General features: G+C 35.8%; 1 protein-coding gene and 1 pseudogene across 7 annotated transcripts in view; one reads left to right on the top strand and one right to left on the bottom strand.

Moving 5' to 3' along the window:
- The window catches only part of FRK (fyn related Src family tyrosine kinase), a 165735-nt gene that overhangs the window by 88165 nt on the left and 59862 nt on the right, over positions 1-17708 (bottom strand). The gene's annotated exons all lie outside the window — the stretch shown is intronic.
- LOC103240522 (triosephosphate isomerase-like) lies at positions 14670-15493 on the top strand (annotated as a pseudogene).

Genomic DNA, 17708 nt, shown 5'->3' on the forward strand with positions numbered 1-17708 from the left:
ATTTCCTGAGGTGATAGAAATGTTCTACATTGGGACCCGCAGTGGCTCAGGCCTGTTGTCCTAGTGCATAAGGAGGCGAGGCTTAGGCGTTCGAAGCCAGCCTGGGCAACGTAGAAACCTCTCATCTATATAACCAAGAAATGTTCTACATCATTATTGTTATGTTATTTGATATACATTATCAAATTCCATTGAAATGTAAGTTTAAAATCTGTTTATTTTACTGTGTGTAAACTGTTCTTAAGAAAAAATAATTTTTCAAAGCTACATTTAATTTTACGGCCCTAACATTTTCTTAGTTACACTTGAAAATAAGTAGGTTGACTTTTGAAAACAAATATTCCATTGAAAAGTTTGATCACAGAAATCTTTTTGTAAAGTTTTTATCTGCTGCTATAGAATCCTGAGAACCTACACATACACACACACACTAGACTGACCCATGTGAATATAACTTTCCTGGTTCCTGCTTCCTTACCATCAAGGAGGGTATAGAAATGACAGTGAGTTGCTTGGGGAGAATATCTGCTTTCCTGATAAGATACTTACCTTTTTAAAAAAAGTCTCTGGAGAGAGGGCTTTAAAGCAAAGAATAGAAAGAATTGCAGGCCCCATGAAAGGACGAAATTAGAATTAATGAGGCCCCAGAAGATCTGTCAAAAGATATCACATAGACTGCCATTGCTTCTTTGTTTAGAAAGGTGTAGAGATAGCCACACATTGCAGAAGACCAGCTAGATGAAGCTTAAATCCTGGAATCAAGAAAGTAAATATCTAATTGGCAATATTTGTTATGAAAAGTTATGCTCCCAATTAGCTGAGGTTTTTGGAAAAGATATTCAGATTGAAAAGTCAACAAAAATGTACTGCTTGCTTTCACTTTATTCAAAAAATGACTAAAATTTTATCTTAAAATCTATATAAGGAATCTACTGCATATTTATGAAATATTCTATTGAATTTCAGCAGTAAAAGGAAATTCCTTTCACTAATGGTGAAATCATCATGAACTTATACCTAGACCATAAATATACTTTCAAATTAAATAAGTCTTTTCTAGAAATGATAAAGCTTGAAACCACACTCTTGTCATTTTGACCTTTTACAAAGCTAGACTTATTAGAAGACCTAAAAGCACCCAACATATGTGGTTATATCTTTATTTGTTATAGCCTATTTCTTAACAATGTCCTTCCTATTACTAATATTTGTGTGTTATAATCCTCTGTTAATAATATGAGTTATCTGTCATTGGTTACAGAATGATAAACAGTGTTAGGAAAACAAGCTATAGTTCTCTGTTTATGTTGAATCCAACGTTCGCCATTTACTCACTGTGAAAGAGTATGTTCCACATGTTGCATGGCCTCTGGCCTCAGTTTCCTCATCTGTTAAAAAGGGGGTAATAACAGTACATTTTTCACAGGGTTATTTCAAAGAGTAAAGTAGAATTGAATGGAAACAATTTCAGCACCTTAATATCTCCTTGACATTTCAATTGGATTCTACCAATAACTCTATAAAGTAATCTACCAATAACTCAATAAAGCACAGAGAACAGTGGCCCTATCTTTCCATGCTCCTCCCTCCTTCATGACAGTACCCACAGAAGAGGAATTTTGTGTTTCTATAATGCTAAATGCCATAAAAATATTTTTTAAAAGGAAAGATTCTAGCTGTATAGACTATGGCTAAGTCTGTCATCCATTTGTTCATTTACATAGTTTCGAACTTTGGAATCAAGACTTCTGATTTCAGTTGAGAAGTGTGCAGCAAATAATTCTCTAATCAAATTGTACTAATGTAAAAAGCAAGGAAAAAGTCTTCAGGATCTCCGGCTAGGCAGAGTTCCTAGACTTGACACCAAAAGTATGACTTACAATAGCAAAACATAATAAGTTAAACAAGGAAGGAAGGAAAGAAGAAAGGAAGGAAGGAAGGAAGGAAGGAAGGAAGGAAGGAAGGAAGGAAGGAAGGAAGGAAGGAAGGGAGGGAGGGAGGGAGGGAGGGAGGGAGGGAGGAAAGACATGCATAACACACCCACCCACCCACGATTCGGTTTTGTTTTTTTTAACTGATGACAAAAAATAAAATTCTTTAGGATCCAAGTTAGAGAGAGCTGTTTGCTTTGTCCACAAGGAAAGGCTTTGAGAAGCCAAAAGGTGACTTACTAATTCTACAAAGAATTTACCAGAAGGAAGGAAATGCAGCATCAGTGAATGATGCAAGTAACCAGCACCTGGAGATGTCATCAGCTGAATACCAAAATGCGGCAAACTGAATAGTGAAGAAAGATGTGTCAAAATTGGGCAAGGAATAAGGCATAAAGTAGGGGAGAAATGATAAGGAATTTATAATAAATCTCTGAAGTATTGGCTATTGCTTTATGTATAACTTGGCATGTTCCCACAGGAATAGGATCAGGTCTTAAAGAGTTGCCTGTGGGCCATCTGAAACTGTTAAATGCATTAGGAAAGATACGTTAGATGTGTTGGAAAACTGTTAAATGAGTTGAAAGTAATTGTTACTAATTACTTCGCATAGTGATTGTGAGGGCTGAGAGAGCATATTTAAATCATCCAACAATGTTCAAACTGTTGTTCTTTAATATGAAATAACTTCCTCCCATTATACTACTAGAACAAAACAAAAACATAGTCGCAAATAAGGAGTCTTAACAGAAAAGAGACAAGACACCATAATTTTTTAAACTGTCAAATAGGTTGACAGATGAAAATACTTATAATAGTGAATATAAGTGGCCTAAATGCTCCCATCAAGTCATAGAATTTAAGATTGGTTTAAAAAATCAAATCTGAGTGTATATTTCTTATCAAGGCACGAAAGGTGAAAAGATACAGAAATTATCAAAGTACAGTGCTAGATAAATTTTTATCAATTTAACTTTTTAAAAACTAGGCACAACAATGTAAATTTAGAAAAACTGGAGTTTGGAGTTTTACTAAAAGCATCAAATTGTAAAAGGTCATTATAATTGATAGTTCATAATTCACAAATATGTTAATATGTGCAAAATAGGATAAATAAATATAGCATAAAGTAAGAACTATTCGAAAGTAAAAGGGAAAACAGAACATTTGTAATCCAGTCCTATATGTCTACAACAGATTCAATAAATAAAAATTATAAAAGGGCTTAAAGAAGAAAAAATGATATGATTAGAAAGTATATGATAAAAGATATTAAAAGAAAAATGCAAAATGAAACATGAGCTTTGAGTTTAAAAAAAGAAAAAGCTGATATATAGGAGTGGACAGGTCAGTTAGAGATGCTGGCCAAAGGGAAGTGAGGAACTGTTCAGAGACAAAGTCAGGGTTCAGGGGAGAAGTCATCCAATATCTACAGGAAAAGAAAACTGAATCATTAAAATGCTCACAATATATGGTAGGTAGAAACTGACTCCTTTTACTGCACAGTCAACACTCAATAAAATACACCACTTCTGCTACCAGATGTGTAGGAGGTTTTCCCCACACACCAAGCAATTCACCAGCAGACACCAACCAGTTGTTCTACAATTTAACTCAGTTCTGATGTTAACTGACTATATTGTCACAAAACCTTTGTCACTACTCAGTACCATCATTAATTTTTCTGACAGGAAATCACAGTTCATTTTTGAAAATTTCCTATACCAACAAATTTACATTTTCCACATATGTTCCTTGACTAATTGCATTTTTATCCAATAAAAGTTCTGTCTTTTAATTATTTAAAAACTGGATTTTTTTTTCTTAACATAGGGTGTGGAATCCATCAAAAGCAAACATTCATTCAGTGTATTAGTTAGCTAGTAGCTGCTGTAACAAAGCACTACAAATGGGTTAGCTTAACAGAAATGTATCTTCCTACAGCTCTCAAGTTTACAAGTCTGAGGCCAACATGTCAGCATGTTGGCTCCTTTTGCAGTTAGTGAGGGAGAATCTATTCCACGGCTCTCTCCTAGCTTCTGGTGTTTTGTTGGCAGTCTTTGGCATCCCTTAATTTGTAGATGTATCACCCCAATCTCTGCCTCACATTCACATGGCATTCTTCCTATGTGTATGTCTGAGTCTCCAAATTTCCCCTTTTTATAAGTACATATTAGGGCTCCATCCTATGCCTGTATGGTCTCCTCCTAACTAACTGGATCCGAAATGTCTCTATTCCAAATTAGGTCACATTCTGAGGGTAAAAGCAGTTGGGGACTTCCATATAAAGACTTTGGGGGGACATATTTCAACTCATAGCATTCAGTAATTCACGTATCAATATATTTAGGCAGAGAACATTTATGTTGTGAATCCTACAATGCTTAGCCTCATGCTAACCATTGGAAGGAGAGAGGAAACTTCCAGTTCCTGCCCTCACTGAGCAGACAGTTGAGATGTGGGACGTGCCACTCTGTTTTGCTCACTCTGCTCCAGCCACACCAAGCTCCTCCATGTTCCTGGGCACAGTTAGCAAGCTCCTTCCTCAGGGACTTGGCGCCTTCTCTTTCCTCTGCCTGGAATGCTCTTCACTAGATCCTTCAATTCGCCACCTCTATGAGATCTTCCCTAACTATCCCATTTAAAATAGTGACACCACTCATCTCACACTGCCTATTTCTCCTTCTAATTTTCTCAAAAATTCTTCGCATCTTCTAATATAGTCTATAACTTACTTCTTTGTTTTGTTTATTGTCTGCCTCCCCACTAGAATTAAACAACTTGAGGACAGGGATTTTTGTCTGTTTTGCACACTGCTGTATCCTCAGGGTCTGAAATCATGCTCAGATGATCATGATGCAATGGATTAAGTGCTATGAGAGATACTACAGTGTTAAGGTTTAAGTTCAATATTCTCTTATTTATTTTACACACATTTATTGAACACCTATTTAGGTACTGCTTGTTTAGTAGTGATTCATACCAAATTCACTTTCTTTTTTTATTCTCTTTTTGTTCTTCAGAATAAAAGCTTCCTAAATCATCAATTTAATTCAATATTGTTTTATTGCATAAGGTAAGGGCCAGGCACTGTGCAAATTATTTACATTAATTATTTATTCTATAGAACAACCCTATAAGGGAAGCACTCTTACAATCACTTCCTACACAAGGTAACTGAGATGTTTTAAGCCTTTTCTGAGGTCAAAGTAGCAAGCCACAGTGCTAGAATACAAATCCAGATCTGTCAGTCACCCCGTTTCCTATCTAAAGATTCTTTCATTCATCATCTATCTAAAAATCAAAATACTCTGATATTGTGTCCTTAATTCCTTTTTTACCCTGATTTTTAGGGAAAACTTTATTTTCCAATTATTTGGTATTTTTGTTTGTTTTAGTTTATTAATTCCAGATCCTATTTTCTAGCCATCTCAATAAGTACTGTATAAATTCTTACTCTTTGAAATTGAATTTGTTCATGGCCTATAATGATCAGTGTTTATTTATAAGCCACAGACCCCTCAGAAGAAAGTATAATCCATATTTCTGTGGTATAGAGTTGGTATCTGAAACTATGAGGCCAGGTGTTTTCCTGGCATCATAGTAGAACAGAGTTTGAGATTATAATGAGCCAGCCACTCCACAGTTCAGACTCTCTCAAATAATTTCTTTTTGATCCTTAGTGGGGGACAGGGGTAAAGAGGAGAGGATGATCCCTCAGATGTCCCATAAAATGCTGTTTCCCTTGGTCCAGTATGCCTGACTACTCACGGTATTGCCAACTTACTTCAGGGAATCCGAGAACTCAGCCCAAATCATTTCCCAAGTGGTGCTGTTTATGGATTCTGTTCACTCGCAGTATCTGTACCATTAATTTGTATTCAAGTAACTTGTGGCTTGAATGTCTTTGTACCTTAGCAGACAATCTTCTCATATTATGTTGCATAGCCCCTACCTTGGAAACTGTGATATTGTGATGTAATAAGAAATACATATTTGGTCTCTGGCCCAGTTCCTGGCAGAGAACTCCTAAAACTCTTATCATTTTCTGAGTGATAGGAGTGCTAGGCGCATCTTTTGTTTTAATATTTGGTCCTCGACCCCAACTCCTGACACAAAGTTCCTAATCTTTTGGAATTTCCTGGGTGATAGAATCTTTTGTTCTAATGGGGTGACTCAGGGTGGGCTCCTGGATCAGGGCTGGTCACCAGAAAGAACAAGCCATGAGGAGAGAAGAGCTGGAGATCCAATAATTGATCATACCCAAGTGATAAACCTTCCATAAAAAAATCCCTGAACACGTGGATGTGTCTGGAGGGTAGTGCATTTGGGAGAGTGTGGAAACCCTCCACTGCTTTGCCCATACCTCACCCTGTGAATCTCTTTCATCACGCTGTTCATCTGTATCCTTTACAATGTCCTTTGGAATACATTGGTAAACGTGTTTCCCTGAGTTCTGTGAGTCACTCAAGCAAACTAATTAAACCCCAAGAGTGGGTCATGGGAAGCACCCAATTTATAGCTAGTTGGTCAGAAGCATAGGGGATTGTAGCTGGTATCTGCAGTAGAGGACACTCTTGTGGGACTAAGTCCTTAACCTGTGGGGTCAGTAAGATCCTTTACAAACATATTTGGCAATAAGCAGTAAGAGCCTTAAATCATTCATCCTTTGGCTCAATAATTCAGATTCTCGGACTCTATCCTTAAGAAATCATGTAAAACATGGACAAATCTTTATATGGAAGGAAATTTGTTGCTATGCTATTCAAAACATTAGAAAAATAAAAAGTGTAAGAAAGTCTAAATGCTAACTGTTAAGATGAGGGTTAAATAAATTATGATTCATTCACTGACAGAAATATGAAAATTAGAAAAACTAATCTGAGGACTTGGTAGCACCTTAAAATGCATAGAAGTATAAAAGCAGAATATGTACACTGATTACTTTCATGCAGAAAACATGTGCATATGCAAACTAAGATATTTTACTTTTGTATAATAAATTTCTTATACATATATCACCTGAAAAATATATTTTAGTAACATTCAAAAATGTCATTATAACACAACATATTACTTTGTGCCAAAAATACTTCAGTGAATTTCAGAGAGGAGGAAAATCACATCTAGCTCTAATGGTTGAGAAGAGATGTCATGCAGGAAGTTAGGTTTAAACTGGACATTGAACAACTTGGATGGCAGAGAAATGAGTACACATTCAGAACAATAATTTTAATTTATGTTCCAAACTCCACGTCACCCCAATTTGGAGTAAGAAATAAACTCAATGGATCTGTGTATGTCTAAGCCAATCAGAATTAGAGTCCATGGACTCCCACAAAGCCATATGACCTCCAAGTCTGACATCAAAATTACATTAAGATCAGCTAGAAATAGATTCGGTTAGGTTTCTATCCATTTGTTTCTTAAAAGATGAAAGTGTTATAAAAATACACCATGACTTGGTTATCTTTAACCAATTTACCTGTGAAATACGAAACAATAGATTAGGAATAAAATTTATTTTGAGAAACAATATGATCATTCACATGAAAACTGTCCCAAGCTCTCAGATATTTTTAAATTCCTAAAAGATTTTCCCAGACTTACAGACAATGATTTATCATTACTTCATTCTAACAAACCATCACCATAATTCTGAAATTATAACTAAATTCATATCCAAAATATACACAAGAGGAAGCTGTAGAAAAATTTCCAACATAAGGTTCCTTCCTAATAAAATGAATCCCTCACTGTATTCTAAGGTCTACGGTGTCAGGAACTGTATATCATTTCTCAGATTCTTCCACATATGGAGCACACGGAAGACAATAAATTATTTCTGAGAAAATCAACACAGGTAAAAATCATAAAGTAAAAGACTAATAGACAACATTATAGAAATACCTTAAAATTTTGTGTAGCAAAAAAATCACAATAAAAGACAAAAGGCAAGCTAAAACTGAAAAACATTATCTGCAACACATCAGAAAAAAGAGATGCTTTCTTTACAATGTTCTCTTACATGTAAATAAGAAAAGATCGACATCTAAGAGAAAAAGGGGCAAACATGCAGCCTATCTCCAACACTACGATATCCTAAGGAGTGATCATTAGAGAATAAGTATAGAAAAAAATCAAGATTCACATGGCAGGTTTAATAAGTTTGCTTAATAATACAGAATTTGAAGAGAAATATTTAATAAACATGAGGTGTATTGATGAATGTGCATAATCCACTCAGCATTGTTATTACGATCCATGTTTAAACACTTTACATTGTTAATTAATGTTGGTTAATATTGGAAGTTCTGTTAATTACAACTAAAATGTCAAGTAGCATTATCGCAAACATATATTCATTTATATTTCATGGCTATGTTTAATTTCTTGAGGGAGGGAGAAACACCTTTGAGATACAGAGAGTAATTTTATGTAATAGCACTGCAGAATTGATTCACATTGCTTTTCCACGTTTACAGCTTTTTTTTAGGTGTATATATACTGCATTCAATTCATTGAAAAAAAATTCTTCTTTGCAGATATAAATAATGGAATTCTTGCCTGTGATAAGCAAAAATAAAAATAAAAATTTAAACAAATGCAATCGAGGGTTGTGAAATGCCTGGGACTGAAATCTAGAAATCTGTTTATTAATAACATAGCCTTTTGTTGGCATTTTTAGAAATATTAGAGATTATTTTCACCTCTCAGATTGTCCTTTCTTGCACTCGGCATCCTTGAGCAAGAAAGACTGTGTTCTCCACACTGTATGATGGAACACAGGCAGCCACTTATTAATAAGAATCAATTTGAACTGCCAGGCAGAGATGAAACATCAGCACAAGTTGATTAAAAGGTTACATTTCAATTCAAATATCTAAGTAAGAATAATAGCCATTCCCACAATACCAATAGACTTTGAAACTGGCTATGTTCACCAATATCCTCACGATAAATGTACATATACATGGACCAAAAAAAGACATTTTCCCTTTAATATAAAAGTAAATTACTTAAGGATAATTTGGCCTAGGCCCATAGATCAGTGGTTCAGGATAGAGCAAGGTATTACACCTATGAGAACAGTTCTTCAGCTTTTAAATTCTAATTGAGCCAGTTATTTTTCTCCTTATTTTGTACGAATTTATTGAACAATAAAGTTTAAAATCTAGGGTCTAAACAAATTTTATAAAAATCATTTTTCAACTTGGTGTCTACTTTTCTGCCCCACAAAAGTCCTGTGGCAGAAGTGGAAAAAGTCAAGGAAAAAGAAATGAGGAATTAAGTCAGAGAAGTGATGGTGTAAATGAGAGATAATTAGGGCCTTGGAAGTCCCTGCAAGGAGACTCAGAATTCAGCTCTAAGTCAGATAGAAAACTGCTGGAGGATTTTGAACAGAGAAGTAATTTTAATTTTTTGGCATTTTAATGGGGTCACTCTGCCTGCTGGGTTGAGCATAGCCTGTATTTAAGGTAAGGGTTACAGAAACGATCACTCTAAGCCAGATTGAAAGTTCAAAGTGGGTTGGACCAGATGGGGACAGGAGCTGGTGAGAGACGGTTCATTTGTGGATACTGCCGAAGGAAGAGGCAAAGCAATGTGTCTGGAAATGAGGCATGAAAAGAAAATGGAAATCAGAATGATTCCAAGGTATTTGACCAGAGCAAATGGAGGATATTTGCTGTTGACAGAGCTGGGGGAAACTTTGCGGGACTGGGTCATGGAATGAATGTAAGAGCTCAGTTTGAGAGTTATTGGAAATGTCTGGAATTTGAAAACTTCCATTTGCATATGGCAATGTCAAGTAGATCATTGAGTATACATGTCTCAAATTGAATGAGATGACCAAGAAAGTGAGGACAGAGAGGGGAGAACCAGAGTTAGAACTCTGGGGCACTCTGACATTTAGTAGTAAAACAGAAAGAATCAGCAAAAAATGTCTCAGCCAGTGGTATAGAAGGAAACCTGGAGATCAGCTGTACTGGAGATCAATTAAAGAAAGTTTATTAAAGACAATGAGTTATCAAGTGGTAAACAATGTTGGCAGTGGTTACCAGAGACTGGGAAGAGTAGTGGGGAAGGGTATGAACAGAGGTTTATTGGGTAAAAACATACAGTTAGACAGAAGGAATAAGTTCTAATGTTTAATAGCACAGTATGATGTCTATACTTAACAGTAATTATATATTTCAAAATACCTAGAAGAGAGAATTTGGAATGTTCCCAACACGGAGAATTGATCAGTGAGGTGATGGATATCCCAATTACCCTGATTTGATCATTACATATTGTATGCATCAATCAAAATATCACATGTATACCATAAATATGTATAATTATTATACATCAAGAATAATGTAGATAACTAAAATGAGGACTAAAAACTGACCAACAGGTATTACAATGTGAAATTTCCTTGGTGACTTTTGATAAGAGCAGCTTCCCAGAGTAGTAAGAATAGTCTAACTGCAGTGTGTTCAAGAGAGAATGAGTCAGCAAATTCAGATTGTGGGAAACTCCACAGGCAAAGGAAATAAACTGCAAGGAAACTAACGCAGAGAGAAGATCCATATTAAATGAGATTAAAAGAGACAAATCAACCAATTACAACAAATGGACTTTATGTGGATGAACAAGCAACAAGAAGATATACCCACAAAAATCTGGATTCAAACAAATCATAAAAAACAAACTATAAAACTGTGAGAAGTTTTATACTGGATACTTGGTAATATTAGGGTATTTTTTTTTACTTTTTAGGGGTGATTGTTTTATAATTACATTTGTTTATTAAGATTATTTCATGTATTTTAGATACACTTACAAAAGGATTTACAGATAGAATTATATGATGTCTAGGATGTGATTCAAAATAACACCATAGTGGGTAGAGATTGGGTGGGAAGAAGAAGTATTAATATAAGGATGGGATAAGATTGCCATATGTTGAGAATTGTTGAAGTTGAGTAATGGCACCTGGTGGTACTGTTCTCTATCCTTTTTATATGTTTGAACTTTTTTATAATAAAAATTTTTAAATTGTGGTGTGGGGGATCAGAGAGAGAAGAAAAAAAAAGGACACTGAGTATAGGCAACTTTTTCGGAATTTTGCTGTAGAGATTCTGCAGTAATCAGAGGAGAAGTAGAGTCAAGAGTTGTTTTTAAGAGTTAAGAATACTGATTTTGTTTGCTGCTGCTTGGCCTTCCAAGAAGAATTTAGTTCTGACAAATAATTTAATTCTTTACTAATCAGTACTAATCAGAAGTTAAGTTATAGTGGTGACTTTAAGAGAGTTTAAAAATTGTTGTAAGAAATCAATACACAAATATCCAACTTCAGTTGACCTCACAGAATGCTTAATCATCCACACTATAAAATTTCTAAGTCTTATTCTTTCCCAATATAACTACAACCATTACTCACACCTACATATCCATCAAAAACACACATTCAGAAACTCTCTACATAAAAACATTGAATGAAAATTCTGTTTCAAAGTTATAATCTGCTAATATAACTCACTAGCAAAGTATTAGCACATGATAGGTAATAAATTTGGATTAAATATAACCAATGCCTAAATCAAAAAATGAAGAAGCAAGGAAAATTGTCATACACTTTATGTAGCTATTCCTTAAAATCAAACTATCAACTCATTGGCTTATTAGTAGAGTTAATTCTTAAATGTTTTCCTTAATCACTACTGTACTCATTTTTTTTTCAACGTTGCTGGCTAATTTTTTTTTCAACGTTGCTGGCTAACAAGTACTCAGTTGTTGCAACAACTACCCACAAATAAATACACAGCAGGTGAATGTCTGTTTCTATGGTTTCTATTTACAGTAGAGAGAGATTGTTTAACACTTGCTACTTTCCTTTTATAACAGAAATTTAAGTATTGCCTTCTCCCTATTCTTATCTTTCTTGTCCTCCATCCTGTAATGCTATCTACTTTCTTTCTCTTCATCTGGCTCCCTTTCTTAATCACCATTACCCTAAGTTCCATTAAAAGTGATTTAATTTCAGTTTTCCATTCTAGGAAAAATGTCTGGACAGAAAAGGAACAAACAGTGGGAGAGCTGCCTGCACTTTTTAAAAAAACAAGTTTGAGCAAATATACTTTGTTTCTTAAACTAGATCAGCAACTTAAGAAGAAATGACAGTTTCCTTCTTTGTTTAGACAAAGCCTCTTTCTATGACAAATCCTTGAGTAACAGGGATAGTTCCCCCCGCCTCCATCTTTCAGCAGTGTCTGATATCTGTTTGATAAGATAAGCTTTAGGAATGCAGTGAGCCAATTACTTGGGTTGCCCTCAGCAAATATACTTACTTACTGCTGGATCAAACTAAAATATTCATTATTTATACCCCTATTTCTGTACTGTGGTACAAAATTATAGCAAACAAAAGTTGGTAAAATATAATGTCACATGGATAACAAAAAAACATCAGTTTGAAAAATAATTTGGGATCATTTTTCTCATAATATCTTCTGTACCAAATTGAATCACCCAAGTGTGCTCAATGATCTGTCAGTGTACAATGATGTGATAGAAATGGTAAAACAAAATCCTTTTTGAGATATCATCCCAAAACTGTTGAGCAAAGATTCCTAGGAGATAGTCTTCCCTTGCATTTGAGAAAATTAGCTTCTGGGAAGTGACTTTCAAAGTCAAACAAGGTGGTAATATTCTGTTGAAAAGGAAAAAAAAAATACTTTATTCATTAAACAAGTAAAATAATGTTAAAACATAGATATCGATGTACTTAACTGTAAATGTAAATGTACAGATATACTGAGCAAATTCAATGAGCACTGTCCTATGTCAACATTGGAACTGTGCAGAAACATATAAACCTTCTCTAATCCGAGTTCAATTATGTATTCCTTTAACTCCTCAAAAAGCAATTTCATATTGTACATGTGAGCATGCCAATGGAAAAAAGTTACTTTTAGTATTATTAACATAGTATTTTTTGAATATCAAGTATTTCTTTGAATATCAGCAAAAAACACATATTTCAGGTTTGTCCTAATGGAGAATGTCAGGCACACCCAAATGTATCAGTGCTTTCTTTGTAGACTTTCTTAATCACTCAGCCAAGCAAAGCCATTAACTTACTCTAATTCCCTACAGAAGTCTTTAGTTTTACCACCTTTAAAATGCCTGTACAGCCAATTTCCCATTAGCAAATGTAAAAGATTTTATGTTACTATTAAGTTGCTTTAACAAACTCAATTTTAGGTCCCCGAAGTCTCTTACTTGGTTCCACTGCCTGTACAATAGGTGTCTATATTTTTGTGCATAGCTTTCTTTTTACATTGAGAAAGATAAACAACACCAAAGTGTAATAGATAATTTGGTTGATATAAAGAAAGTAGAATGAGGAAAGAAATGGGCTTAATTCACTTTCAATGACAATGATTAGAATTTCATTTTCTACACTACAGACCCAATAGTAAAGGAGCAAAAGCTCCAGGGATTTTGAAAATATAATTAAAATAATATAAGCACAGAATCATGAACTTTCTGGCATGCCCATATTTGTCTGACTTATTTCCATACTGAGCACAATATCCATATCCAATCTTCCCTCAGCTAATGCATACTATTATCTGTCTACTAGTAAATCCTTTCTTATCCTCTATAGTTTCTCACACATTCTCACTTTACTTGTTTTCCTTAAACATTAGCTTATTTCTTTTATTTTCGCCTTTGGGGTCATTTGTTTAATAAACATCTTCTTTTCTGATGTTTATTAAAAATTCACCTGCCTTTTTAAATTACATTTTAAACTAATGTGTCTCCTCTTTTTCTTTGTCTTGATTGTTTTCTCTACACTTCGTATTTCTCCTCTACTGCACCTGGGTCTCATTCAGGTAGAGTAAAGAAAGGCCCAACTGAAGGCACTTCCCTGCCTCGCTTTGCAGATTTGGAGGAAAACAGAATGAACGCTACACATGTATACAAACCCACAAATGAGGGAAAAGCGCAGGGAGCTAGCGTCAAATTCTCTAGCAAAGATATGCACAGTTAGAATTGAAAAGCAATGGGATAAACAAGGTAAGAGACAGAAGAGACAGCACCAACCAGCATGAGAGCCAGAGAAGCAAAATGGGAACCAAGTAAGGAAGTAGCTAGAGGAGGTTTCTGGCCAACATTCATTAATTACAATTCTATCAAGCAGCCTATCATGTTTGGTTTACAATTAGTCTTCCAACCAAGCTCAGAAAGACAATTTAAAAATGTATTTTTTAATTAGTATATAAAGATATAATATTCTTTTTTCTTTATAATTTAAGGTTCTGAAATGTAAAACATGTCAAGACTGATCATTATTATTTATGTATTAGAGCAGGTTAAAATAGCAGATGCCTATAAAACTCTACATATATTCTATAGAATAAGAATTTAAAAGAATTCAAAAAAAGAGAGTGTGAAAAGGAAGAAAATAAGCCAGACTTAAAGACAAATATGGTTATTATGAATAAGCATTAGGTGAACTCTGAGCTTCCTAGTGGCTAAGAATAAAGAAAACTGTGATGTGTAATAAATTTTTAGTATCTGCTATGAGGAAGCAAATCAATTTTTCAAGAGAAACGAACCTTAAACTTTTGTCTATACTAATCTTACAACATAGGTTCTTACATTTTTTTAACATGATTCCTTTTAGAATATCATAAAACCTATAATCCCCAGCCTAGAAAATCACAGAAGGCTGACACTGACCTTCAGCGCCTCAGTTCCAGCGCCATGGCGCCCTCCAGGAAGTTCTTTATGGGGGAACTGGAAGATGAACGGACGGAAGAAGAGTGGTGGAGCTCCCCGGCATTCTGATCGCGGCCAAGGTGCCGGCCGACACTGAGGTGGTTTGCGCTACCCCCGCTGCCTCTATCGACTTTGCCCCAGAAGCCAGAGCTGAAGATTGCTGTGACTGGGCAGAACTGCTACAAAGTAACTAACGGGGCCTTTACTGCGGAGATCACCCCTGGAATGATCAAAGACTGCGAAGCCAGTCTGGGGTCCTGGGGCACTCAGAGAGTGGCATGTCTTTGGGGGGTCAGATGAGCTCATTGAGCAGAAAGTGACCCATGCTATGGCAGAGGGACTCAGAGTAATCGCTTGCACTGGGGAGAAGCTAGCTGAAAGGGAAGTGGCATCATTGAGAAGTTTGTTTTCAAGCAGAAGAAGGTCATCACAGATCATGTGAAGGACTGGAGCAAGGTCATCCTGGCCTATGAGCCCACGTGGGCCATTGGTAGCAGCAAGACTGCACCACCCTAGCAGGCGCAGAAAGTACACGAGAAGCTCCAAGAATGGCTTAAGTCCAACGTCTCTGATGCGGTGCCTCAGAGCACCCGTATCATTTATGGAGGCTCTGTGATGGGGCACGCTGCAAGGAGCTGGCCAGCCAGCGTGAGGTGGATGGCTTCCTCATGGGTGATGCTTCCCTCAAGCCCGAATTCGTGGACATCATCAATGCCAATGAGCCCCATCCATCTTCCCTATCCTTCCTCCCAAGTCAGGGACTAAGCAGCCCAGAAACCCAGTAACTGCCCCTCTCCTGCGCATGTTTCTGATGGTGTCATCTGCCCCTTCTTGTGGCCTCATCCAAACTATACCTTCCTTTACTGTTTATATCTTCACCCTGTAATGGTTGGGACCAGGCCACTCCCTTCTACACTTCCATAACCTTGGAACTAGATGTCACTAAGGTGGCTTCTCCTTGGCTGAGAGGTGGAAGGGGTGGAATTTGCTGCTGGGTCCCCTAGGCCCTAGTGAGGGCAGGAGAGAAACCATCCTCTCCCTTCTTACACAGTGGGGCTAAGATCCTCCCCTCTGAAGCCAGGAGTGCTGCCCTTTCCCACAGTGCCCGCACCTGTGTGTGCTGTGTATGTGAACCACCCACATGTGAGGGAATAAACACCTGGCAGTAAAAAAAAAAAAAAAAAAGAAAAAGAAAATCACAGAAATTTTATAGACATTTTCAGAGATTCATGAACCCTTGCAAGCCTATCCTTGGAACCTCTAGGAGTCCATGATCTACATATTAAGGATTCTTGTCATTAGAATGGACATGGGGGAAGTTTTAAAAGTCATAGTGAATAATGACAGTAGAAACTGCAAAATCTGTTTTTATGTCTTTCTTATTTATGTTGAGAGCATAATATTAAGGGATAATTTAGTGAAAATAATTGTGTAAAGAAGGTAAAGTTATAAACTACATATGTGCAATCACAATGTCTATATTTGACCTTATGGCCAGCATACTAGCTACCTTTATTTTTCATGGCATAAGTGACATTTAATAATTTCTTCTAATAATGTCCTATGGAAGTATAGAATCTATAATACTCAAGTAAATCTAATAGCAATCCATTTATAATTCTCTTACTATATTTTATAGTTTACTAGCATACATTGCCAAACAATATATTATTTGGTTTTCCTTATTTGTGGGCTTTATAAAAATAGAATCATGTTACATGTAGTTTCTTGAAACTTTTTTCACTCAACATTATGCTTCCAAATCACATCCATGTTATTATACATCACTCAAGTCATTATTTTAATCTTGTATAATATTTTATTCAATAAATAAGCCATAAATTATTCCTCACCCATTAATAGACATTTGAATTGATTCTAGTATTTTGCTATTAGAAATTTAGGTGTTATCAACATCTTCTGGGAAAAAGGTTTTACTCTGACAATGGAAATAGGGGAAGAACTCATAGGTTCACTACTAGTAATAGTCTAAGTCTTGGGCTAGCTGGTTATATGGATGTTCACTAATTATTATGCTTTAGAACCTACCTGAAAGTTACATATATTATTTTGTATTTATAAAATATATTTTTAAGTTAAAATTAAAGTTAAGTTAAAATTGATAAACTAGATATTTTATAATACTAAAAATTTTGGATAATGGAGATTCATGCTTTAAAAGATGGTAGAAATTTCTTTAAACGCCAAAATTTTCAAAAGTGAAAAATTATCTATGGGGATTCTTTGGTCTTCACTAATTATTATGTAACAATGTTTTCTATCATTTTCCCAGGACCTACGAAATCAATAGCATGACTTTCCATTTTCCTAAACTACCACTTCCCTGTTAGACTTTGATAAGAGAGAGCACAGAGTTCAAAGTGATTCAGCATCAAAACAAGTACCTGTCTGTTTTGCTATAAACTATTGCATAACACAAATGCAAGGTATTGAGTTGCTTTTTTATTGTTTTTATCTGAAATATCACTGTATTCTCTGGATTATAACAGCCTAAGGCTAAACAGAGGAATACTCTATAACCACTGTATACCAGAAAAGAAAACCAGGGCTTCCTAATTCATTCCCTATCTGTCTTCTAGGAAAGTGCAAAGAGAATCATGTGTTGTTCTTGTGTATAAAAGATTCCTTGAAGCATCTTGGATGAAGTCGTGTGTAAGATGGCCAAATAGGAACAGCTCCGGTCTGCAGCTCCCAGCAAGATCAACACATAAGGTGGGTGATTTCTGCATTTCCAACTGAGGTACCTGGTTCATCTCATTGGGACTGGTTAGACAGTGGGTGCAGCCCACAGAGAGCAAACAGAAGCATGAGGCAACACCTCACCTGGGAAGCACAAGGGGTCAGTGAACTCCCTCCCCTAGCCAAGGGAAGCCGTAAGGGACTGTGCCGTGAGGAATGGTGCACTCTAGCCCAGATACTACTCTTTTCCTACAGTCTTCACAACCCACAGACCAGGAGATTCCGTCGTGTACCTATGCC

The sequence above is a fragment of the Chlorocebus sabaeus genome, chromosome 13 (genome assembly GCF_047675955.1).
Source record: "Chlorocebus sabaeus isolate Y175 chromosome 13, mChlSab1.0.hap1, whole genome shotgun sequence".
NCBI lineage: Eukaryota > Metazoa > Chordata > Mammalia > Primates > Cercopithecidae > Chlorocebus > Chlorocebus sabaeus.